This window comes from Tiliqua scincoides, chromosome 8, assembly GCF_035046505.1.
Source record: "Tiliqua scincoides isolate rTilSci1 chromosome 8, rTilSci1.hap2, whole genome shotgun sequence".
Lineage (NCBI taxonomy): Eukaryota > Metazoa > Chordata > Lepidosauria > Squamata > Scincidae > Tiliqua > Tiliqua scincoides.
The window spans coordinates 22,587,149-22,614,667 of record NC_089828.1 but is presented as its reverse complement, the minus strand read 5'-3'; the positions used below and the strand labels follow the sequence as shown (position 1 = coordinate 22,614,667).

The window sequence follows — 27,519 nt, the reverse complement described above, 5'->3', positions numbered from 1 at the left end:
CATTGCTGGCCCAGCGCAGGCTTGCGCTGAGTAACTCCGTTGCTGACTGCCACCGGCATGCCTTACAGCACATTTGCGGCAGTGTGTGCCAGCGGTGGGCTGGCTCAAGCCCATCAGGATCGGGCTCAAACCCCATTGAACACAGTGGGACTTCTGAGTAAGCACTGATAGCTTGTACAGCATATTTTGTTCTAGTGTCCTGGACTGGACAAGTGTAGCAAGTGAGTAGGTGTGGACAGAGTTGTCCTTTATATATAATAATCAAAGGCCCCCAGAATTTACCCATCATAACAGATTTAAAAAATCATAATACAATAAAAACCAATTAATAGCATACCATAAAAATAGCAATAAAAGTACATGGAAACAATACAGAATCACCACAAATAAAACACTCCAGGATAGAAATACTATGTCATTTCTGTCTTACTGAAATTTCCCACAATGCAGCCAACTCTGCATTAAAGCAAGGGCTTCTTTTGCCTGGCCCGGTCAGTTACGCTCCAGGCAAGGCTGGAAAAGGGCTGCAATGATTGGTGAATTCTGATCAAGGAGCAGAGCTTGACCAGCATATATCAGGGTCTGCAGGGACTTCCTGTCCTCTTTTGAGGCAGCCCGAGGCTGGCAAATCCTGACAGCTCCTAAGACTCCCTTATCCAGCCAAGAGACCTATGACAGTGGTGGAGCTCCCCAGCCCCACACCCTGGGGCAAAGGTTCACAATGGTGCCCCCCCCTGCAGGATGTCATCATCCCCCCGCGTGCAAATCTGCCCCCCCCTTACCTGTAGCGTGACGGAGCCTCACGTGACTCCAGGATGCATCAGGGAAGCCTCACTGAGGTTCTGGAAAAACTGGAAGCACCGTTTCCAACCCCATCGGGAGTCTCGGAGAGGCTTCCATGGGGTCCTAAAGGAGTGCAAGTGTCCGCGCCCGGGGCATTTGCCCCATCAAATGACTGGGAGATCCGCCACTGACCTATGAGGAAGTTGGTGAGCCAAAGTTGCTTCTCCCTGTTTTGATTGATGTGAAGTTGTTTCATTTTCTGCTCCATATTCATCATGATATTTTTAGAGCAAAGCAAACATTTACTTTACTTTAACTGAAAATGTATGGAACATGTAAGCTAATATATTCATTTTTCCTCCTCATGCCTGTATACAAATATGCTCGTCTTTGAATGTTTTCCCCTGAAGAGATGCAAATTGCTAACTACAAGTCACTTCTGTTGTGAAAAACAAACTCAGGGTAAATGGACTTCTATTAGTTTTTCAGAGGGAGCTTAAAGATGTGGGTATTTGGAATGCTGACAAGATGCTGCTCCGTCACATTAAAGTCCTGCCTGATGAATGCTTCATTTAAAAGAAGTGTACTTAACTTGATTACGGCGAGTGTTGGTTTCTGAATGTTCTCCAGTGCTGTTCGTGTCCTCAAGCTTTCTCACTAGACCAGGGTGTCCAAACTTTTTGGCAGGAGGGCCACATTATTTCTCTGACACTGTGGGGGAACCAGGAAAAAAGAATAAATTTACATTTAAAATTTGAATAAGTTTACATCAATTTACATAAATGATTAGAGATGGAACTGATATGAATTAATGACGGTCTTGCAGTAGCTCAAGGCCTATAAAAGACCTTGTACAAACCAAGGCCTGCCTTTCCTTCGCTGCCACTGCGACTTCACAAACATGAAACAAGCAGGCAGTGGAGGAAGCTCTCAGCCCACAGCTCACACAAGGGGTCAAACAGTTGCTGTCACGCTAAGAGCAGTTGTGTCTGGCCAGCACAGACTCCAGCAAGTCTTCAGAGGGCCAGAGGCTCATTGGAGACTGGGGGCTCCCTGTAGGCCAGATTAGGGTTCCCCGAGGGCCTCAAATGGCCCCCAGGCCGGGGTTTGGGCACCCCTACACTAGACAAATGACCCAAACCTCTGGGACAGTGATTTTCAACCTTTTTCATCTCTCAGCACACTGACAAGGCACTAAGGGCGTAATCCTAACCCCTTATGTCAGTGATTTCCAGCACTGGCACAGTAGTGCCAATGGGATGTGTGCTGCATCCTGCAGTTGGGTGTCACTCACGGAGGCCTCGTCAAAGTCAGGGAATGTTTGTTCCCTTACCTTGGAGCTGCATTGCCCTTATGTCACTGCTGGAAAGCACTGACATAAGTGGTTAGGATTGCGCCCTAAAATTGTCAAGGGCACACCATCAGTTTTTTGACCATTGACAAGGCACACCATGCTTCTTTTGGGGGTTCACCTCCCCCAACGGCCCTATTGGCCCATGACATTTCCCCAAACTCCTGCAGTACACCTATAGACCTTTCATGGCACACCAGTTGAAAATGGCTGCTCTGGGGCCTTTACTACAGCGGATCTCACCTTCCACCATCATAAAGGCTGCAGCGGTGCCGTAAATGGCATAAATGGCACACCCCTGCCATGTGTGTTACAGCCGCCAGTGCAAATGGCTGATAGCTCTACACACCCACCTCTGATCAATCCAGCCCATGCCAGAACAGGTAAGGTGACAGTAGGGATGGGTTATGGGTGGGTAGTGGGAGGTTCGGGGAAGGTTTGGGGCAGGAAGGGGTAGGGCAGGGGGCAGACTGCTGATAATCCTGGTGCTGTGTTCCATCTCCCCCCCGCCCCGCCCCCCACAACTACAGTCCTGTACTCTTATCTCTGACCCATGCCAGCTCAAAGCTTGATACCGGAGAAAGCAATTCTCTAGATTTCAGACTCCAGATATAGGTGTGAATCACTTAAGGACAGGGATATGCTTTCAGATTCCAATCCTTATGCTAGCAGGGAGTAGGTCCTTATGGAAACGTTCAGTCCTATCTAGTGACTTTGTTGTGTAAACAGGCACTCCCTGCCAGATACTCACTGCACAGGCTACTGGAGACCAATTGCCCCAAGAGCCTTTTTTTTTTTTATTGTCTAAACAGACACTCTGCTGCAGGCAATGGGAGACCTGATTGCCTCATTAAGAGCCTGTTGTATAAACAGATACTTGCTGGGCAGACTACTGGAGACCCGAATGCCTCATTAAGAGCTCTTTGTTGTGCTTAAATCACCATATATGGGGTCATTAAATGAAGCATGCCTGTATATGTGCTAGTGCATATATCTGTCTTCTCTCTCAAGGACAAAAGAGATCAGTTGGCAACATCTGTTCTCTGCAGTGCTTAGACACCACAGCTGAAAATGGCCAAAGGTTGGTCCTGCACCATGTACCAAGTGCTGTGTGCCAAGTACCATGTGTGCCATGTGCCAAGTGCCACGTACCATGTGCCAAGTGCTGGTGCTCAACACATAAGAACATTGGAACAGCCCCACTGGATCAGGCCATAGGCCCATCTAGTCCAGCTTCCTGTAACTCACAGCGGCCCACCAAATGCCCCAGGGAGCACACCAGATAACAAGAGACCTGCATCCTGGTGCCCTCCCTTGCATCTGGCATTTTGACATAGCCCATTTCTAAAATCAGGAGGTTGCACATACACAACACGAGTCAGGTGACATCAATAAGCCAATGAGGTTCCTCTGATCCTGACCTGACTTCTCAGTCTGGGAAACATGTCTCAAGCTGTCATCCAAATGCCCCTAACCTGTTTCTTAGCTTCCCTTGCAGTCCAGCTATTCCCCAGCTCACCTGTGGGAATCCAACGCACATCTATTCAGGAGCAAGTCCCATTGTGTTCAGTGGGGCTTACTTCCAGGACAGTGTGCTTAGCTTTGCAGCCTTTGTACTTGTGGGCCTTGACACAACAGCAGACAAAATCATATAGGCTGGAACAATTTGATCCTGGCAAGCCCACAATCGCTTAACTTAAAGCGCTTGACCCGCACATTGTGGTCAAGAATGGCATTCTTTCTAGGGCGTTTAGTATGGATAGCACAGCTATTGCTCAGTAAGAACATTCTGAGGACAAAAAAAATGGAGAAGATACAGGGTGCTGGGCATTTGGGAAGTACTTTAATAACAGATGTCACTCCAAATACTTTGCCAGTACTACTAAATCTGCACCGAACTGTCAGTGGGGAAACGGATCATCCCAGTCATAACCAGGGGAGGGAAAAAAATTCTGATAAATGGAAATTGGCAAGATATTATATTGCAACAGGCAGTTCATCTCTGACTCAGAAATTTCAAAGCATAACTCAGCAAATGGCGCTATAAAAGACTGCTGGCCATTTATAGCCAAAAGAACCCTAAAAAAGAGAATGTGAGTTGTATAAATGTTATTCAATTATCTTCAGGAGAGGGACACTGCGGGCTTCCAATGTGTATCCAATGCCACACTTGCATATGCTTCAGCAGTCTCTATTTCTCAAAGTCGGTGCTCCGTTTTGGGTCTCCAGAGATTGATTCACTTGTAAATGCTTAGACACTGTCTCTGTGTGTGTGTGTGCCAGCAATCCCTGCTCAGTCAGTGCCTACCCAAAGACCTGCACCTGTTAACTCCCCATGGAGAGAGCAGGGGTAGGGCACTGTTTTGGTTTTCCATTGAGCAAAAGGCAGGGAGGAGGCAGTAGTGGGCTCTCTTGTCCAGCTCTGAAGGAACCAATGATCACTGGACAAAGGTTTTTACCCTGGACGAGTGAGGGGAGAAGGCGGGGGGAGGGAGGTGGATCCTAGCCATCCACTTCACCCCACCCCCTCCCACCTTTACAGATGGGATGAGGACATCAGGGGAGTATTAAACGAGGACTCTGACATACACACACCCTGGCAGCTGCTCTATTTTTTCCTGTGGAGCCACGGCTGACATTTTTTACCAAAAAGATTTGCGACTCAAGTCTTTTAGAGTCCCCAAAACACTCTGGGTGACTCAGAAAGTCTGCCCTTTAGGACTTGTTTTCAAGTCAAGTGAAAGCCGCACTGGATTTGCCCATCTCTGGTATAGCATTGGATTTGCCTGCTTTCTCAACCCACCCCATTAAGGCAAGGCGACCTTTGACCCTAGACCTGGATAGCCCAATACAGTATAAACAGAGTATTAAGAATTAGTTTAATATTACAGCACATGTACAGTAGAAGAGAGAGAGAGAGCTGCTTGATTTTTAGAAACAAATGCATAAACTGCTTGAAAAACCACATTGCTAACTGCCTGACTTCATTAAAGCACAGAAAAGTCATTTTAAACATCACAGAGAACGGGATGGGAAAAAAACCAGTATTTTTAGAAGTTGCTAGTTGCATAGGAGCTATACAGAGAATAAGGGAGTAAAAGGCAACCAGAGATAACGGGCTATTTGGCAGGCGTACAGGTCTCCATGCCAGGTGCCAAAAGTCACTTGTTTATTCTTCTAAGCTTTCAAAAGAAGGAAAAATAAATATAAATAATATAAATATTTAGTTTTTGCTTTTAAAGTATAACCAACATATATATATATATATATATATATATATATATATATATATGGATGTTTTTGGCAAGGATGTTTTTTGGCAGACACCTGCAGAAACAAGTTTGAAACATTTAGTTAGAAAACAAGACCATCTTTAATAAAGAGTCTTTGTATAAATAACAACTGGAGATAAGAGAGGGTGGTTAGTGTGGAATTGCCTCAAAGGCGGTTTTTGCTGAAATCACATATGCAGAGTACTATTTGGGTTGTTTTGTGTTAAATTATAGAAAGGCCACAGAACCAGCTAAAGCCTCATGACACTTTAATAAGTGCTAGCCAGTCACAAAAGGAAAGGTCAGAGCCCTCAATAATTAGTCATAGTTATATAGAATTATATAGTAAAATTGTTAAAAGGGAGTTTAAAGATTCTAGTTTACACAGATTAGCAAAAGGCCCAGAAGACACGTACTAAACCCAGGAGAGAAGGGGTACAAGTAGCATGAGCAAAGCCTTTCTAATTAAGAAGGATTTAAAGGAATAAAGGCAATAAATGGGTTAGAAGTTCTGCCAAATTATGATCTTCACACCCATGTTTAGGTATTTGTGTGTTCTCTTTAATAGGGATAGTATGAAAACTTATTTTCTCAAAGAGGTCCCTGATTAGACTAATAAATGTGAGTGAGGGTCAGTGATGGATAAAATGATGTTACAGTGAAGCCTACTGGTTTTGGAAACTGTTGGAAATTTTGTAATTTTGGCAAAGTTTTGAGATGAAACCCCACCTGTATGTAAATAAGAGCCAATCAATGGTTTTGCTCACTTGTTGCCCACCTAGTTTCCATCTTGTATGTAAATGGTATGTTATCTATGTCCTGTTAAAATTGAGCCCTATTTATGATGACAAACCTTCAGCGAATGGGAAGTCTGGATTTTCAGACAAAGGGTTGTGTAGTATAAAGGGGAAAACCCACCGGTCGGACAATGTCCATGCTCCGGACATGAGTCCTGTGGACGAATTGTATACAATTCAATAAAAACCTGTGAACTTTCATCCTTGTGTACCAAGTCATTCTGAGTTGCTTATCTGAGTGGCTGTTTGGCCTTGCAACACCATCACACAGACATTGTCCATGAAATTATAGTAAGTGAATAGGACTTGGGTGAAAATAAGTTTTATATATGTTCTTGCTACATCATTGTCCTTTTGTTATCCATTTTGCCTTTGGGGGAAATTGAAGGGTCGCTTTAGACCAGCATTTCTCAAACTGTTGGTCACAACCTGATTTTTTGGTGGGTCATGGACCCACTGCAACCAGAAGCCACTTCTGGATTGCACCGGCCCACAATCAGCACCATTGGCCATGTCGCAAGGCATTCTGGGGCATGACATGGCACATCATGACCAATGACGTGGGTCACAGGCCAGCTCAACCCAGAAGCAACTTCCAGTTCATACCCCATATTGTCTTAAAACTTCCTGGTTGTGGTGGGCTTGGGGCCTACGGTGGACACTGGAGTGGGTCACAAAGGTAGGAAGTTTGAGAACTGCTGCTTTAGCCTGTTTTAGTTCAGGTGGTGCCTCGGTATCTGTTCTCGGTATCTGGGCAGGAGGTCTGGTCTAGAGGGTAGAGCCTCTGTCTGCCTGAAGATAACATCCACAAGGTTGCCAGTTCGAGGCCACCGGCACCGTGCGACCTTGGAGCAGCTGACAAGCTGAAGCCAAGCTATTCCATCTGCTCTGAGTGTGGGAGGATGGAGGCCAGAATGTGAAGCCAGATCGGAATGAAACACCTTGAATGTAGTCGTTCTTGAAAGAAAGAACCTTCTTTGAAATTGTAAAAATCCCTATTTAATAGGGATTTAATAAAGCCTGCCTATGTAAACCGCCTTGAATAAAGTCTTGAATAAAGACCAAGAAAGGCGGTATATAAATACCTGTTATTATATTATTATTATTCATGGACCCCTTCCTCCCACAAATACAAAAAATCATGAATAATGAAATCTGTGGTTCGGGCACCATTTAACTCTCCTGCGCTCTGGTCACCTCCAGGAGGCTTTCTGCAGGCTTCATAATGGTCCTGGAGCATGCAAAAAACAGGGTTCAAAATGGCCCTGGAGCACAAAGTCTTCCCCAGGCCTCAGAATGCATAATAAGGGCAAGAAAGTCATTTCTGGTTTCCCGAGGGCCCAAAGTCACTTTTTTTTGTGCTCCAGGGCCATTCTGAAGACCAGCCTGCCTTGACCTTGTAAGCCTGCACTGCAGTGAACTCCTCTAGCTGCAGCCTCGCTTGAAGCTAAGCCAAGGCATGACAGTGAGTTTGACTTGCTGAAGTCTCCATCCTGAAGTCTCCATCTTTTTACTTTCTTTCCCTTTGCAGCATTTCTAGAACTTAAATGACTGGGGTAGTGAGGCTTATGTTTCTGAGCCCTTGTGTACAAGCCTGTACTAGTAATATCACCAAAGTTGGCAGTTACCTGGTTTGGAGGAATACAAATCCTCATAATATTCAAGTATATTACAAACCAAGCCTCATTTCCACCATGCCTTATAAGGGTTTATATAAATTTACTGTGCCTAAGGTTTTGTTTATTTCAGTTGAATAGCTTCCCTGAGCTTGGCGAGATCAGCTCAGCTTTCCTTGACTCTGCCCTGCATTCTCTAGCTTGGAGACAGCTGTTCCCCTAAAAATCAGATCGGAGACATTCTTGCACAGCATGGCTCTGCCGCTTTGAACCCCAATGGTTTCCTTTGATGTCAAAGAGATAAAATATTGAGGGGCGGTTGGAAACTAAGGTGCTTTTTGACCATGAGTGCAAATTAAAACCACAAAGACTGTTTCAGCTTAGCTATTTGGGTCAATTCCGGTGTTTGTTTTGTCAAGCATATGGTTGCTATCACCCATCTAGATTTAAGTCCTCTCTTGTTCCTGGGTGTATATGTTTTGGGAGAAGGGGTGTGCCTTAAGTTTCCAAGCAGTTCTTCACCATGCTGCAAAGGCCATTTTCCGGGGGCAATGAGATCAGCGGCATCTGCTTAAACAAACTTTCCGTGGATGTTGGGGGCACACATGTTTTGTATCATAATAGCAGTACAGAGCAGGTGATTTATAATGGAAAAATGGCACAGGAGAGAAAGGGTGATTCCCCTTCTTCAAAGCCTTGGATTCAATCAAATCTGCCCCCTTTGTGATTTTTTAAAAGCAAAAAATTAGACCCAACCACAGAGAGCAGATATAGCTTAGTGGCTAAGAAAAAGGGCTGCAAATCAGGACGGTCCTGATTAAAATTTTGCCTCTGCAATGAACTCCCTAGGTCAGTGGTTCCTAAACTGTTTACTACAGCACCCTAGGTTGCTGTGGTGAATGCACAGGGGATGCCATGGGATGTCTCTGGTATAAGGTGCCTTATACCAAATCAAACCACCATCTATCTAGGTCTGTATAGGACACAGACTGACAGCAGTTCTACAGGATTTCAGATAGGAATCTGTCTATGATTTACCTGGAGATGTCAGGGATTGAACCTGGAACCATGGCCCTTCCTCAAGGAGGGATTATTCTTAAGGATAATACACCCTATTTACTTTATAGCATAGTTGCAAGGATTCCATTAAGATAATCTGGAATGAGTATCCTTGCTCCCTTACACGTACAATGGAGTCCTCCATGTGTTTCTGCATGCACCACTAACTGGAAGGAGCCAGTAACTCAGCCACAGCAGTGACTGATCCTGGGACACAAGAGCCTAACTTCTTTTTGAGCAGGTGCTTCTGTTGTATCTCTGTATTAGGAGTAACGGAATGCTCTAATCACATTCGGCATATAGTCAGGCAGAATTGTCCATTGCCAAAGGCTGGTTGGCAGGAAGGTTGGCCAGAACAGTGATGAATGGATGCCTGCAGAATGATAGGTGGATTTCCATAGAAACAGACATTTCTGTAGGTCCATGGTGGGTGTCTTAATTTGATTCATCAGGATCCTCAATACCTGGAGGCTGGACTTCTGCAAAGGTGGTGACTAGTGAGGAGGTGGACCTACCTGTCCTGTTTGGAAATGGGCTTGGAGAATCAAACTGTAGGTGTCTCCATCTTCCACCCCCAGCAGGATTGTTGCAAGAGGGGTGTGCTCTGCTTGGTGCCTGAGTCCTTCTTAGTTCCAGGGAAAGAGGGGTAGAAATAAAGGGGCAGTTGCTGGCCCAGCAACCAGGACCCCCCAATCACGTCTCAAGAGTTAAGCAGTGGGGAGGGGGTTGCTTCACTCTCCTTCTTCCTCCACCTATCTCCTGGCTCTCTCCCCTTGCCCTATTCCCAGGGGAGCAGACACAGAGCAGCCCTAAGGTAGCCTGTCTAGGGCCGCCATTTTCAACCGCTGTTCCATGGCACACTGGTGTGTTGTGAATGGTCTGCAGGTGTACTACAGGAGTTTGGGGGAGGGTCATTTATTAGTAGGGCCATTGGGAGATGTGAACACCCCTCTCCCAACAGCCTTGTCAATTATCAAAAAACTGATGGTGTGCCCTGACAATTTTAGTACCTTATCAGTGTGCCATGAGATGGAAAAGGTTGAAAATCACTGGTCCAGAGATTCATCACCAGTCCTGAGTGCCTTATGAAGCCCTAGGTCCTCCCCTTCTTAGACTGTCTTTCTCCCATCCCAACCTTGGCTTTACCTGGTTCAGCCTTGTGGTTAAAGGGCCAGCATCATGCCAGAGTAGGAAGGCCCTCATCCTGCTAGGAGCAACCAACCTTGTGTCTTGACAGCTCAGGGGATGGTTGAAGGACTGGACATACATGCTTTGGTAGCACACTGCCAGTTTTTGCTCCCCTGCCAGGGTTGTGGTTTGGCAGCTAGGGACTAGGAAAACAGGAAATTCAAAAGGTAGCTCCTGGACAACAAAATTAGAGTGAGATTTTTTTTTTAAGAAGAAATCTTTGCATGACCTTGCAATCGGCCCTGACTGATAATGATATCCAATGAGGAAGGATGAAAAGGGATAGCTCTGCAGTGCTTCTCAGAGGAACATGATGAAAGAATTTATCTGCTCTATTGGTAAGAACAGAGCATTCCTTGGCTGACAGACTCTCCTCTGTGCATTTGAGCATCAAAGATTGCAAAATGAAGTGCTTTGTAATTTTTTAGCTTTTTATGACACTGAAAGCAGAGTTAAAGTTCCGGCTTGCAGCCTGCTGTCAACTCAGCAAAGCCATGTGGAAAAGGGATACAGTGAAAGTCATGGGGGAAGAATAAAGGAGAGAGATCAGGATGTCAGGTGCTTAAGGGCCTTTCTGTGAGCCAGTCTCAGCATTCCTGCTCAGCCTTGTGTTGCTGGGAGGTTTTGTGTGATGGCACTCCAGCTGCGAGCTTAGCAGCCATGCGAGCTGCCAAAGCATTCATCACTCCTGATCGCATGGTTTGTGGGATCAAGAATATGGCGGGGGTGAACTTTTGAGCCTACCTGCACCGGTTCCGGCTTCATAGCCGAGCTTCTAAAACTATACCACAGCTTCCAGGTTTGGACAAGAGCTATGGTTTAAAGCAGGGGTCTCCAAACTTTTTGGCCAGAGGGCCGCATCAAATACCTGGCACGGTGTTGAGGGACAGAAAAAAATTTAAATATAAAATTTATGTAAATAAATTCGAGATAGAACTTAGATGAGTGAATAAATGAATGAATGGGCTCATTCATTCAACCTCTCTGACCCTGTCAGAGGGTGTTCTCACCCTCCAGACACAACCAGAGCATAATACCTGTCACGTTTGGCCAAGTGGGCCAGAGGCTTTCAGGGGACAAGAGGCTGGCCACGGGCTGCATCTGCCCCCCGGGCCGGGGTTTGGAGACCCCTGGTTTAAACTAATCAGGATTCTGTCAAACCAGCCCATTGGAGATGAAGTGGAAAGGGGAGGAAGGAGCATGCAAGTTCAGAGCTCATTCTGTGCATCATCCATAATCATAATTTGTGTGGAGCAGTCCAATATACGAGTCAGGGAGGTTGTCTGACAGCACAGTCCTGTTCAGCACGCAGGCTGCTAGCTGTTGTGAAACTGCTGGGAAGCACTTTGTGATGACACAGCAGGGTGCACCCTAGAATTGATGCCACTGGGAGTCTTTAAGTATGATGGATTGAACTACCTCAGTCCAAAAGTTGCTATTTTATATTTTAGCAAGGAGAAGTCAGTAGCTATGCATTATGGTCACAGAAACTTTGGAATCCATGAAGGAGGTAACAGTGAAGCTGTTTTGGAAAGACATACATTGGATGAGATTGGAGAGGCTGTTTCAAATATTGTGTTGTGTGCTAGGTTTATAAGCCTACAGCACCCAGTATTCCCAGGCGGTCTCCCATCCAAGTACTAACCAGGCCTGACCCTGCTTAGCTTCCTAGATCAGACAAGATCAGGCATGTGCAGGGCAACAGTTAATCTGCAGGTTATCCATTACACATTTTGCTTCTCTCTTCTTGGTTTCAGTAGCATATCTGGGGGAACATGATAAATACCACAATGTGCCAGGTTAAGTAACCCCTCCCACTCACCATTCCAGGCAGTGACGGCAAAGCACAGGCGTTGAACCAAACGGAGTCTCCTGCACATTGCCGATTCCTGGAATGGCTCCAACAGAGAATAGGAGGGGGTGCTTACATGGCATGTTTTAGCGCCTGTAGTACTTGCCTATCCTCTAGTTATGCTACTAGAGGAGCATATTTGGTTTTTGAATTCGGTTTTCGAATTTGTCTAATGTTCTTGGTTTTCTAACGTTTTTTAATGTTCTAATGTCACCTGGTTTTTGGTTTCCTTTGCTTTTCTTCTGTGTTTAGGTTGTGATTATGCAACATTTTGATAGCAATAAAAATTTTAAAAATGATGACGAAGTGGCTGCAAAAACTATTTTTGGCAGAGACCAAAATAAGAAAGGAGAAACATGTCAGCAGTTTTTCTTGCCATCAGTTGGGGGGGGGGAGCCATTTTTGTTGAGTCGCCTAAAGCCCTTTAATGCACTTTTAATTAACAGAAATGCAACCTGAACAATGATGTCAAGTAGATTTAAAAAAAAAAAAAAACACCATGAAACTTGTGATTCTTGGACAGATGTGAAAGCCAACGAATGCCAGTTCCAAAACTATACGTGATTTGTCCAGGCCCAGAAGCAGTTGCCGTAACTACCAAGTGAAAAATAAAGAGTGCCCCTGCCAGTTAGATGCCAGGATGCTGTGGCACTCCTGACTTGTACAGAACAAGGCAATGGCATTTACTTTGTATAAATCTTTAGGAGTGGTCTTGGAAATCACAGGACTGCCTATGAAAGAGAGGAGGCTGCCTTCTACTAAACCAGACCATTGATCCATCTAGCCCAGGATTAACTGCACTATCTGGGAACGGCTTTTCAGGGTTTCAGACTAGGGACTTTCCCAGCCCTCCCTTTAGATGCCAGGGATGGGACCTGGACCCTTCCACATGCAAAACCTGTTCTTTGCTATTGAGTGAAAGCCCTAGTATTGCTCCTTGGTTTTCTTTTCCCCACTTGATCAGCATGCTTCTAAATCCAGAAGCTGAAGGGCCAGTGGTAATGGGGTAGCGGGGAGGGGGACTTTCCAACCCTGACATGAGGTCATGGCTGAGACTTTGTTCTCTGTAGTATTGAGCAAGGGCTATAAGCAAGGAGTGAGTCCCTCAGCAAGCAGGAAAAACACCCCACTCTTTTGTGGTGGGAAGCTAATCTCTTCCACTGAATAAACCCTCATAACTAGCAACACAACTCCCACAAGCGTGGGGGGGGGGATAACTTTTGGTGCAATGACTCAGAGCACCTCCCGACATTTGCCATCTTTTCTCAGAGCAAGAAGCAGGACACTGAGCAAGGTCACAGAGCTTGGTCCTGGACCCCAGAGCTGTTGCTGGAGGCAGCGTCGCCCAGGGCATTGACATCACGATGCCAAGATGTTGTGACATCACTTTCAGGTTCCGCCTCCAAGTAGAGATTCTGGTGCTGGCAACCCCACAATTCCCTTCCTGTTCCTCTCCTTTGGAGGCTCAATGATAGGGGGCAGTGGCCAGAGTACGGGGCCACCAAAACACGAAGAGATAGTGGTAGCCCCATAATCCGTCCGTTCCTTCTAGTTACTTCAATGGTGTCCCCAAGTGCTGCCCAGCACACTTGCTTAGATATGCCTCTGCTGAACCCAGTAATGATCCTGGGGCCCCCAGACAGTGCCCCATTGAGTCCACCTCTGACACCATCCCTAACTGTTGAGATGTGTGAAAGTGGCTAGGAATTGAGGACAAAGAACCCTGAATTCTTAACCTGGCCATCTGCCCAACAGCACCAGTGTGTGTCTTTTTTGGGAGAGCAATTCTTAAGATTTCGGATGAGTGTAGGAATGCAAGGAGTTATTCTTGGAGTAAAATAACTTAACTGGGACCAAACGGCACCAGAAGAAGTATCGTTTGTTGCTATAGTTGCTATAGTAATAGTATTACACCCTGCACCTTGCCGAAGAAATTGTCTCGTTTGTCAAGGACATGCATAATCCCTTCAAAGTGAAATATGCAGCATTGTTTCTTATCCATGTGTGGTACAAGAAAAGCCACATCTGAAGGAGCCTGCCTATGAGAACTCCAGGGAATGAGAGTGTTTGTTTATTAATTGGGAAACAGCCGAGATGAAAAGGGAAAAAGAAAATTTAGGACCAGTGTTTAAAAAGAAAAAAAAAATGGTTGGCAACCTTCAGTCTCGAAAGACTATGGTATAAGCCTACAGCACCCGGTATTCCCAGGCAGTCTCCCATCCAAGTACTAACCAGGCCTGACCCTGCTTAGCTTCCTAGACAAAATGGGCTTCTCAGTAAAGTATTCCAGTTCTAAGAACTGAGTCACATCATGCTCTTTTCAGGTAGTAACATGCGGGCTTGAGGCAGTTGCATTGCTGGTGGGGTGTGGGTTGCGCTGGGTGATACATACACAGTGGGTAACACCACTACTGGCCAAAAATTTTTAAATCTTGATATTTTCGAATGGGACCATCATGTTATATATATATATATATATATATATATATATATATATATATATATATATATATATATATATATATATATATATATATATATCTTTCAATGTGTAATTTCATGCAGAATGCAATGAAACAAAGACATGTTGGAATATTCTGTTAAAAGATATAGCCCTTTTTAGATATAGCCCTAAAAACCAGAAGGGGGCAGGGTGATGGAGCATCACCACATCCACCGACCAGGTCATTGCCCCACCCACTGCATGAGAGGTAGTTCATCATGGAGATGACGTGCTGGCCTCCAGCACTGGGTGATGCAAATTCGAATGACGCCACTGGCTTGACGCACCATGATTTCCTAGTGAGTGTGTTGGAAAATAAGTGTGCTTTATCATGGGAGAGCTGACCAAATTCATTCCCCCATCATTATTAATTTGGAGTGGCGGGGTTCATTTTCCAGATGCTCTCAAGCTGCTGAGACTCTTCTGTGGCATACTCCGGAGCTGTCCTCACTACCACTTCCCTTTTCAGTAAGTGGCATGAATTGAAGCAGGGAACATGGGCAGCATTGGGAACACTGTGGTGGGTACTGCCCCAGATACGGTGCTAAATTTAGGCATAAGCTAAACAAGGCATAAGCTAAACAGTTTGAAGTTCCACAATCTGCAGGGGCCTAAAAAAGATTCAGAATTTTTTTTTGGGGGGGGGGCGACGACTTTTAAAGTTTTATGAGTGCTAAGTACAGAGAGAGAGAGAGAGAGAGAGAGAGAGAGAGAGAGATGGATCTCCCCTGAATCCACGGGGGTCCATTCCAGCTTCACACACATCCCCGTCATGGATACAGAAACCGCAGATATGAGGGAACTCTATCTCCACTGTATAGAAAAGTACTCCATGCTGCTGCTGCCCCTCCACCATGTTCATTATCTTTTGTTTCCTTCATTAACAAACATGATTTTACTTTCACAGAGACTAGAACAAGAATATGATAAGCAGGCAAGCAGCCTGCATGCTAGAGGGATGCAGAACATTAACAGGAAGCAGGGATCAAGAAGTTCGTGTTCTAACCTATGTAAAATATTAAAAGCCTGTCTGCTTGCTAATAAAAAAAGGAAAGTAATGGCTATGGACGGGGGGCGCTGCAGAGAGTTGCGGGGAATTGAATCTGTTGATACCAAATGCACAGATATAAGGGCAGCTGTATATATAATGCGGACCTTTTTTAAACAGTGTGTGCAACAAATTTTGGTGTAATATTTTTAACAAGGGCCCCAAAGAGCAACTGTTACCCTGCACATGCCCGATCTCTTCTGATCTCAGAAGCTAAGCAGGGTCAGGCCTGGTTAGTACTTGGATGGGAGACCGCTTGGGAATACCGGGTGCTGTAGGCTTATACCATAGTCTTTCGAGACTGAAGGTTGCCAACCAACCAACCCCAAAGAGAAGTGACAAAAACCAGTGGTGTCGCCAACTGGCATGCCACCCCAGGTCACGCCGGCCGCCCCCTCCCAATGTAAGCGTGGCGATGTGATGTCATCACCACTGTTATGTCCAGAGAGTACTCCCACAGTTACTCAAAACCCACCCATGGAGCTTTTCTTGGCCAATCAACCCCACCGAGGAAATCTCTAGGGCAGCCAGTTCCACCCACCCTCAAAACTTTCCTTGGCACAGCTGATTGACCACAATTGCTTCTAGCGCAGCCAATCGGTCATGCCAGTGAAGGCTCTGGGGGCAAGCAGAAGCTACCCACGGAGCCTTTCTCAGCTGTACAGCGCCAGGGTCAACAGGTTCGGCCTGCCCCGGAGCGTTTCTTGGCACAGTCGGAGCAGACCGCACCAGGAATTGCTGGGGGCGGGTGGTAAGACCTGCTGTCTCTCCCCCAGGGAAGACCCAACATGCTGCCTGGTACCATGTGATACCATGCAGCTTATGGAAGCTATGCTACTGAAAAAGACCGTGGCTGGCACACCACTGACAGGTGGGATGGCATTTGATACACTGCCCCAGGCACTGGAAGGCTGCCCTGAACTCCTTCACTTTCTATTTTAATGACTTAATGCCCATAGAATTGTATTTTTCCAAGAATTACAGAATGATCACATTTGTAGCGAAATCACCAGCGCAACAGTCTTTTTCACCCTCCCATGACAGATCGGAAATTGTTTTTGGATGAGTGACGATAGGCTCACTTGTCTTTCTTCATTTTATGCAGCATCAAAGGAAAAGGCAAATTAAAAGAAAATGCTTCTCCGTTCCTGACAGTTAGAAAGGTGAAGTGTGTGGGTCGCTGAAGTACAGGAGGAAGAAAGCAGAGAGATTTGGAAAAAACACTAGCATATTTTCCATGGGAAAAGAGGTTGCTTAAATCCAGAAGAGTGACAGGTGTGAATGGACCATGGGCAAGGAAGTGCGGTAAACCCAGCACGGTCAATCTTTTAATCCTTAGTAAATGTCACCACAAAACCACATTAAATGGCAGCTAGGAAAAAAAATGTACATGTTAATCTCTACTGAGACTATCTAAATGTGGCATTCATCCAGGATAAGGAGCCCATAAGAACTTCCCCCTGATCGCTGCTATGAACCAGGATAAGAGTCTGGTCTCCGTACATGATGCAGAAGCAAACACACCATAGCCTCAGGTGAAGTATCCGGGATATTCTTGTTAAGGTTATCTGTATACAGGAGCTGGTTATTTTTACCTCCACTCCTTAATTCTGCAGCCTGTTCAGTGGCTTAGGTTCAATTGGCCTCAGGTTCCATTCAAGGGCTTCCACTTTTTGATGTACCCTGTCATATAGCCAAGGGAGGGCTATTATCCTTCACTTAATTGTGTGCCTTGAGCTTTGAGAAGTCCTTCAGGGCTTGCTGCCTGCAAAGGTACGTCAGGCAGCCTCCAGGTAAGAGGAACTTCCAGGATCCACTGTACCACCTTTCCTTTCGTGCACCGCCTACAGCTGGAGACAGGTACTTATTTATTTAAACCAGGCTGCTGCAAGTCTTTTTTAAATTAATCACCAGTAGTCTGGCACCTCTGGTCCTAGGTGGTACCAGATTGTCAAATATGCAGGACTATCAAGAGAAACGATCCCACTTGCCACAATCCCAGGATCTAGCACCACTACTTACATACGTGCCCAGATCTAGTGATGAGGTCACTACATACATCTCTGCCAAACAACTCCGTAGCCTGTCTCAGTGATGCCATTGCTAAGCCAGGGCGAAAGCTCCTGTGCAGAGGCTAGTAAGGCTGGGAGTCAGCTTCCAAGCCAGGGGGGGCTCCCAGACAATTTAGGACTATTGGCAGTGGCATCACTAGGGTTTGCATCACCTAATGTGGAAAGCCGTCACTGCTATGATGCACTTCCCTTCCAAGCAGTGGGCATAGCTGTGCCCCAAGAGATGGGGGTAGTGATGCACCATCGGCCCACCCCTGCTGGTTTTTGGCTATAACTTCTGGTAGAATTGACATATTTCAATGTGGTTTGTTTCATTGCATTCTGCATGAATTTACCCATCAATTGATATAAGACATGATGGTATTATTCAAAAATATCAAAATTTAATTTTTTTTCCCAGTAGTGGTGTCACCCCCCCCCTTGTGGCCCGCACCCCCTGCACCACCATAGCGATGCCACTGACTATTGGAAATGTGGGACAATGGGGTGCAGCAGCATAATATGCTTTGCAGATGTTACAAATGCAAATGATGGGCAGCACAGCCTGGCCACCACCAGAAGTGAGAGCTGCTGTGAGAGCAGCAGTGAGAGCCAGGGTGGTGTAGTGGTTTGGGAGGTGGACTCAGACCTGAAAGATCCAGGTTCAAATCCCCCCTCCGCCACGAAGCTTCCTGGGTGACCTTGGGCCAGTCACTTTCTCTCAGCCTCACCTACCTCACAGGGTTGTTGTGAGGACAAGAAGGAGGGCAGCAGCTGTGTACACCACCCTGAGCTCTTTGGAGGAAGGGCAGTATAAAAATGTGAAAAATAAAAAATAAATAAATAAGTGGCAAGCAGCCGGGTCTGTACAGTGATGGACACAGGATGCCCACCACCTGAGATAAGGCAATCGGGGCAGGGAGGGTGGATTGGATCAGAGAAGGGGTGAGTTCAGCTGCAGTGGCACCTGCCAAATGCAGACACCCTTCCCAGGCCTGATTCACCTTCATGAGTCAACACAGGCTCTATCACTTGCTGATACAGGTCTGAGTTGACCCACCAGACTTGCAAGGGCTTACCCTGGGGCAAGGGAACAAGAGGCCTTTCAAGGCCAAAACTCCCTTGTGGAATTCAGCAGACCCCACACTGGCACTGCTGCATTGCCACATGGGGGGTTGCAGTGGATTGGGCTGCCCCTACGTGGGGTGTGGCACCCAATGACATTGCAACTACCTTAACCCAAGTCAAGCTTCTTTGTTCTATCTGTCATCTCGTCAAAATGATAGCAGCTCTTCAGGCCATCAGGCAGGGATTTTTGACAATACATGGAAAATCTGGCCCCAGGGCAGAGCACAACAGTAAAGAAGGGAGCCAGCAGTGGCTGAAATCACCCTGAGATTTACTTCTGTCACTTCCCTGCAAATCAAGCTGGAAAGCAAGAGTTGTTTTTGGCAAACTGGCAACTCTAGTTGTAGGTTGTAGGCCTGTTGACTTGCTAATTCAGGGATCTCTATAGCCAGGGTGGTATAGGGGTTTGGGAGGTGGTTTTAGACCTGGAAGATCCAGATTCCAATCTCCCCTCAGCCATGAAGCTTCCTGGGTGACCTTGGGCCAGTCATTTTTTCTCAGCCTCACCTACCTCACAGGGTTGTTGTGAGGACAAAAGGAGAGGAGCAGCTGTGTACACTGCCCTGAGCTCTTTGGAGAAAGGGCGGTATTAAAAAAAAAAACGTGAATAATAGTTTATACCTTCAATTCTGTACTTGCACAATGCAAATCCATTGGATAGTCATGTATAGTCAGGGTTTATTATTGATCTGATACCCACATTCTATCCTGATCTTCCAGTTCGGAAACAACAGCAACCTGTTGATCCACACCTGCTCCATGGCCATAAGGAAAGGAGCCCAAGTGCAAACCTTGGAGTCGTCAGATACCCAAAGCAGCTTATGCAGGTATATCTACCTGGATTACTGCAGGAGCCGCATTTGAAATGCATCCAGATGGAGCAGCTGCTTTATTAAAAGGGGGGGAAAGCAGAAAATGTATCAGCCAACTCAAGAAGGCAATTTTTGAAACAGCTAATCTGCAGTGGTCCTATTATGCCCCAGTGAGTTCAAGAGGTTTTGGAGGGCAGAGTCATATCATTAGCCTCCAAGTTGTAGCCATGCCTTTTATCTCTTCCAACAAAGCAGAAGTAACGGAGAATGAGGTTTTGGTTTTGGAATGAGGAATTGGTTCCTCCCAGAGGAGTTTCAGTCATTTTTGAGACTGCTCTATAATTTTCTCTAGTGACAGTGCTTTCCCTCTAATGATGTTTGACATTCTTCTGGGGGAACAGCCCCCCCCCCCTTGTAGTTAATACGCGCCAGAAGCCAGAAAGCTACTTTCAGGAGAGCAAAGGATGCCCAGTGGGACTGTCGATGATATTTCTCCTTTTTGAACAGCAGATCCTTCCATGCCTTCTCAACAAATGCCAGGACGTTGTAATGGTTTTGGGAGGTAGACTTACACCTGGAAGAGCCAGGTTCAAATCCCTGGCAGGTCACTATCTCTCAGTCTCACCTACCTTACAGGATTGTGGTGAGGACAAAATGAGGGGAGGAACTATGTACACCACCCTGAGCTCCTTGAAGGAAAGTCGGTATGAAAAAAATGTGGAATATAAAGAAATGCTTTAGGAGCTGTTGTTTCAGAAATATCTGGTTGCATGCAGTAGTGTCACCAGAAAAACAAACATGGGGGAGGGGTAGGCATAGTTCTTCATCTATGCCCAAACTGTCTTTCCTTCAAGGTACTACAGGGGTCTTGGAACAGAGTCAGTAGAGGGCAAGTTACTTGTATGGAGGGTTTACTGGTCCTCACTCTTCCCTCATGCTCCCCAACACCATCTGTGATTCCATAGAGCTGTGTTTCTCTGTGGGTTGGGACCCACTGGGTGGGTCATGAGCCAATTTCAGGTGGGTCTCCATTCATTTCAATGTGTATTTTAGTTTTAATATATTAGACTTGATGCTACCATGGTGTGTGACTGCATTTGGGGAAAGGTTACAGATCTGTTACCAGGCTATTTTGTATATCCTTTTAACAGTGATGCACACAGGATCCCCAGTCCTACAAACTGTCTTGCATTATACAGGAACCTGGCTAATAAACTTAACACACCTTAACAACAGTCCAGGTTTGGTGAGAAAAACGTCCCACCAGCAGCCAATCAGGCAGGGACCAAGAAAAATCCTGCCTGGTCCCCAAGGGCACACAGCTAATGTCGGACTATAATGTGTGTGGATGGTATGGGGTGCAAGGTCTCCAGCATCCAAATGCCAAGGACAGAGTCTGCGCATTGCAAATGCTATCTTGGCTCCTCCCTCTGGCCAGCCTAGGACCCTATTAGGTGACTGCCTTTCCAGTTCTTACATAAGAACATAAGAACAGCCCCACTGGATCAGGCCATAGGCCCATCTAGTCCAGCTTCCAGTATCTCACAGCGGCCCACCAAATGCCCCAGGGAGCACACCAGATAACAAGAGACCTGCAAGGCTTCCTGGGAATTGTAGTTAAGAACATAAGTACAGGCCCACTGGATCAGGCCATAGGCCCATCTAGTCCAGCTTCCTGTATCTCACAGCGGCCCACCAAATGCCCTAGGGAGCACACCAGATAACAAGAGACCTCATCCTGATGCCCTCCCTTGCATCTGGCATTCTGAAGGCATTCTTGCCTTTTGCAAGGCAGGACCAAGCAATGAGAGCCACCTCCTCACAGCAGAGGGGCTGCATTTGCCATGAAACATTATTATTATTATGGTCAGTCATAGTCCACCTGATGGTGACTGGTGTTTTCTAAATATCCTTCCCAAGGATTTAGGATATTTACAGGTATTTGTATAAAATGTGTGCCGTTCCAAGTAAAGCTGCTTTTTGAAGTTCATATATGGTAATTTCATTTACACTTAAGGGCTGCAGGTGTTTTTCCCAGTTTTTTATATGGCCACTAAAGCCCCCCACTACTACCTGCACAATCTTTCCCTTTCTTTGCCAGAGTTGCTCCACCTCAATCTGAAGATGTTTGTACTTGTCTGTTTTTCCACATTGTCTTCAATTCATGCAGCTGCTCATGTTGCCACATCTATAATCCAGACCATTTTCTTTTCCGCTACTGTTAGATGTTTCTCTGTTTGGATGCTCAAATTCCAGGCAGCCCCATCCTAACCCACGCTGGATCAGGCAGGCCAGCTGGCCTGCCCCGTATCCAGTGCCTGGTTGGGGGGCTCCCGTAGTTTAGCCAGGGCAAGGGAAGTTCATTCCCCTTACCCTGGGTAACACAGCAGTAGCCCCAATGGGTCTACTCAGATCTCTGCCACCTAAAGATGTGGCGCAGACCAGAGCAGCCCAATGCTGTGCTGAGTTGCCCGGGAGTGGGGTTACCATCCCCTGCCCAGTCCCGGGTCACCCATGGGCCTGCCCGCCGCTCACCCCAGAATGCCCCTGTTCTCCCCTCCCCAAGCCTCCATGCTGGCCTGACTTGGTCAGGATAGACTGACCCTGTACGCTGGCTCTGTGGGGCCCGTTTTGGCCTCTCTCCTCGTACGATGGTGTGGAAGTGCTTTATGGCACTTTCATGACACCTCTGGGCCGGGACAAAGGATTGCTGCAGCTCAAGGTCCGATTAGGATTGGGCCCATAGTATTTTGACCTCTACATTTTGAACCACTTTCCCTGGCTTGCGATCCCACCATATCCTGGGCACTTCTATTTTGTTTTACTTGCAATGATTCCAGTGCACCAGGCAGGTGACTTTGTCATGCTTTTCCAGGTAATCAGTCTGTGCAATTTCCTGGCATCCACATTCCAGGGGTTCCACCGTTGTCACTCTTATTATTTGTTTATATCACACCATCTGTGTGAAATTCAATATTGGCTCTGTTTTTGTATATTAATATTTCCCTTAGGGTGTCAAAATGTTTACAGCCATTGCCACCATCCCAGAGTGAGGTACCACATTCCAACACTTTCTTCTTCTTTTTTTAATAAAATATTTTATTTATTTATTTATTACAGATACAGGTGAGGAAAATGGGTTAGCAGGTGCTACACAGGTTACACATAAGGATATGGCCCTAGATTACAACATGCATTATTCAAAAAAAAGAAAGAAAGAAAAGCAATCAAACGACTGAAAAAAACACAGTAATCTTCAAGACAAAAGCTATCATATTTGCCATTATAAAAGTTTAAATTTATCTAAACACTCGATATTGTTTAACTAAAATTATCTATCCAATCATGAAAAGGCTTCCAATATTTTCTTACTCTACCTAAATCTCTTTCGTTCATTCTTTCTGTTAAAACTTCCATTTGTGCTATTTCATAAATTTTGTCTATTAAGCACTTTCAAAGTAGCGTCGTATTTTTGCAGGGCATTCTCTAGTGGTGCATTTGAGTGGCCCAGTGGGACAAGACAAATAAATTCAGTGTTCGTCTGTCTTCTGCCCTCTGTAAAGTTTCCTTAGCCGAAGTAGGGTCATGCTGCATCCAATGTACAGAGAGAGGAAGAAAAAATTGATTTTAATGCCTTTCAAAAAAAGAAGCCAAGCACCGCATTTTAGAAGGTTTAACAAGATTTTCATATGTTTGCTCATTGACATTGTTATTTTGGAAGCTCATTATCTTGTTCATTTTGTAAATGCTAAGATGTTTACTGACCGCCTGTCCCTTCCAGCAAAATTGCCGCATCTCCGAAATAAATGCCATTGAAAGTCATTTTTTTTCCCCCTTTTGGCGGTCTCTCCACACATATTACCAGGAAGGAGAAATAGTGATGATTGCCTATAATGGACGTGAGAAATACCAAGAGGTGAGAAATACCAAGAATGTCTCATTTTCATTTTCTTTTCTTTTTTTCAGGTCTTCTCATGGGGGACGGGGGGGAAGAGACGTTGGAGTCTTGAGCAGGAAGGAGTGTTAAATTTCTATTAAGCCAAAGTTGCACTTTTATAGTCTGGTACTGTTAGTACTACTAGCAATTTACTCCTGCATGATATACTATGGGGAGAGCTAGGGTTGCCAAGCTATTTTCCATTGTGATGTAACATCATGGGCAGCCTAGTCCTGCTTAATTTCCCAAGTAGCAATGCAACTGTATCAACATGACGTGCACTGTATCCTGCAGAGGTGTTTAGGCCTCTGGAGGCCTCCTTGGGGCACACTGGGGAACATTGGTTCCCTTGCCCCAGATAAACCCACAATGGACCACTGGGTCTCTTTGGACCTGTGCCAGCTCTATAGCTGGCACAGATCCATGTGAACCTGGGTCAGGGGATCAAGGCTGGGGAGAGGATAGGATTTTGGTGAGCGTTGCTGCCACCGATACTCCCTTTCCCAACCCCAATCCAGCCTCTTCCTCAATGCTGCCCCCTTTCCTCCTCCCAGCCCCATTCCACTCCTCCCTGCCTCCCTCCCACCCCCTGTGCTGACTTAACGGTGCTGACGGATATCCTCAATCTGCTAGTGCACAGACCCAGCCGCTTGCAGCTTGCAGTTGTGGCCAGGCTCCACCAAATGGCTTGTTGCATTTTGCAACAGCTCAAAGGGCCTTATGATGCCAGAATGCTTCTGAATGCTTTCAGAAACTTGCAGTCCAATCCTATCAATTTCCACCCCCGCCGATGTAGCAGTGCCAAAATAGCAATGGCTGCATCCTTACCCAGGGGTAAGCCTCTGTGGCACTGAGGGTCTAGTCAGATCTGGGTTAGCTAAATAAATGGTGTGGCTCCACACATACCTGCGCTGCAGGATTGGGTTTGATAAGCAGGATAGTTTGCCATAGACCTCGCCCCCTTCCTGGACCTAATTTGCCCACCCCCTGTTGCCACCTTCCCCACCCCGTTTTGACCTTCCCTGTCCCCCATTCGATCCTCCCCCACACCCTCTCCTACTGACTTACCTGCTCTGGTGAATGGTAGGAGAAGCAATGGAGCAGGTGGGAAGGCTGCATGCTAACTAGTGCCTTTTAATTAGCACCTTTTACTACTGGTGCTGACTGCTTTGTGCCGGTAGGCGCCAAAGGAGGAGGATGTGGAACATCAGATGGTGAGTATAGTATTGAGCCCTTAAAATCTACCCCTCCCTACTATAGAGGACGTAAAGTAGATGTCAATCCACGTTTTTCATTGCAAGGAACCCAAACTGAACATTCTGGGCCAGAACTGGGGATAAAGCATCCACATCAATGCTATTAATGCGCATCAGGCAGTAAGCACTATGGATTCTTCCTTCTCTGCACACTCTTGGAGCGGGAGGTGGGCTATATAGCTAAATCTCCTCCTGATTAAGCACACAGTATCAAACCACAGTTGGCAAAAAAAAAAAAAAAAAAAAACTCTGATTACTCATTTAATAAAGGTTATGAAATTAGCATTGAGTGCTGGATTCGCATTCAGAATCCCATGCTGTGCCTGGTTTTAGGTTTTTTATTTTTCCTGTTTAAGTTCTAGCACAATGATGATAGGTTTCTCCCGCTCCCTCCCCCCCGGCAACCCCCAGCCGCCTTCCAATCATTTGGCAATTCAGTTCCTTTCTGAAGTGCATTCATTAACACCTGACGTCAACACCCTTACAATACGTTCTACATTTAACAAGTAGAATAACATGGCGCTTTCAGGCTAATGAAAAGACAAGCAAGGAAAGGGTTGAGATGGTTTGAGCATTAGCCACATGGGAGAGATGAAAAAAAAGTGAGTTGCTTGACGTGACAAAAATACAATACTGTATAAGCTGAATTTTGCTATAAAGGTTCCCCCCCCCTCCTTTTATTTCCCCCAGGAGGATTTATCTGCAGGAGTGAAATATCTGGATTTCATTGTATCCCATTAGCTGTAATCCAAGCACAAAGGTTCCAGCATCTCAGTGTTCAACGTACAGCTGAGCCCAGACTAGTCATGGGATTTGCAGATGTTTTCAGCAGGACCAAAAGAAATACCTCCCTTTTCAGCCAGTTTTTGGGTTGTGTTGTTTTTGGTTTCCCCGTCCCCCCCTTTGAGGGACAAAGCACAAAAAGGAGGCAGCCTTGATGGCCTCATGCAGCCTAGCCGATGAAGGCAAAGGAAGACTATGCCTCTCCTCAGCAGCAATTCCCAGAGGTAGCAGCCGATTCACACAGCGCACTGGTCCGTGCGCAATTTATATTGATGAGAGATGATGCATATATGTCACTGCAGTAGTGGCCATACGCCAAGCAGGGGTTTGAACTAGATGGTCTCTAAGGTCTCTTCCATTCTCTACCATTCTCTACCAACTCTACCATTCTGTGATGCTAGATATAAAATGATATGATACGATATACATACATACGTATGTATGAATCCAACTGTCCCCTTTAAATTGTGGTAATAGGATGCAAAAGGATGAACACTGGCATACCTAGGGAGGTAAAGGGGGAGAATACCCCAGGGTACCATGCCTTTGGGGGCAGTGGCACCTTCTTCACAACCCACCTGTTTTCAACCAAAAACCAGAAGTGAGTTTTTAAAGCCTTCCAGAGCCCTCCGAAGGCCCCCAGATGCAAAGGTGGGGAAGCATTCTCATCGGGGAGGGGGGCAGCATTCTGAGATCTGGGCCCAGAGCAGCACATGGGTCAGGATCTCCAGTGCAATACAGATGCTGTGGATTAATATCATACTCTCAATGCACACTGCTCTGAGTTCCATGGAGGGATGATGGAATACAGACAAGAGGCATAAGAAGAATACATTTTGTTCAGTGAGCCAAAGTACTGCTGTGATTTATATATTTATGTTATTTTAAAAGGTTTCTACCCCACTTCACTCCTAGTGGACTTGAGGTGGCTGAAAACAATTCTGAAATACAATAGCCATCCAAAAACAACAACAAAATATATAAAAACAATTTGGGAGGAAGGCTGTTCTTCAGCTGTGAGACAGGGAGAAATATTTTTCTCCATTCATTTTCTCCAAACCATTTAAAATTTTGTATGCTCTTTTCCTGCTGATTTTTTTTTCTGCCTTAATTCTTTATGGATTGATTTGTTCTGTTTATTCATTGTCATTAGCTGCTTTTGTTTGTCTTCCAAGAAAAAGCACAGTAGAAATCCTTAAATAAACTATTGACTTTCATTCCTTACTCGTCTTTTTTTTTTCTGTGCTAAAAAGCATGAATTGTTTTAGCCTTTTCTCAAAAGAAAGGTGTTTTTCTCATGGGAAAGGTGGGCCACTGTGAGATACAGGAAGCTGGACTAGATGGGCCTTTGGCCTGATCCAGTGGGGCTCTTCTTATGTTCTTAACGAAGACCTGGTTTCCTATTCAAATAGCAGAAAGAGGTGACCGAATGGACTGAATCAGTTCAAACTATGGAGGGGGGGGGGCTTATTTCAAATCATATTTGGAGTGATCCCCTACATTTTTTTAAGAAAATAAAATTCCTGGAGAACAGAAAAGTAGCACAACAGGTAAATGGCATTCTTTTGTGTTACTTTTCTGTGTTGTTTGTTTTTAAATGTGAGACAGTGATGTCCCACTTCACAATGTGAAATAGGATCAGCATTAAAGATTGGCCAACTGAGGCATGATCCAAGGATCCAGGGCCATCAAAGGGTCCACAACCAATCCTGAAGGCCCTGGTAAAAAAAAAAAAAGATGGTAGCCAATAGTAAGCACTTCAGATTGCTCCCACTACCACCACCGACAAGATAAGCCAACTCAAACACATGTGGGGGTTAACCTCGGTGGCAGTGGCAGCCCAGAACACTCTTGAGCAGCCACACTGGTGCCCACCATCTTTTGGTTACCCATAATGCAAAGCACCCACCCCCACCACTGCATCTAGTGATGCTACAGCAGGGACGAGCGCACTGCATTGTTGGTAGACAAAGCCAGTTTCCATTGCAGCTGCTGAGACGTGCTCTGAGTCGCTGAGGGGCCCCCACCCACCATGCACTTGGCCAACAGCCTTCATGGATGTGGGACCAGTGCTGCACACAGC

General features: G+C 45.8%; 1 pseudogene; it reads left to right on the top strand.

The window, feature by feature from the left end:
* The first annotated feature begins 15,630 nt into the window (after nucleotides 1-15,630).
* Nucleotides 15,631-15,750, top strand: LOC136659806 (5S ribosomal RNA; annotated as a pseudogene).
* Nucleotides 15,751-27,519: the final 11,769 nt, after the last annotated feature.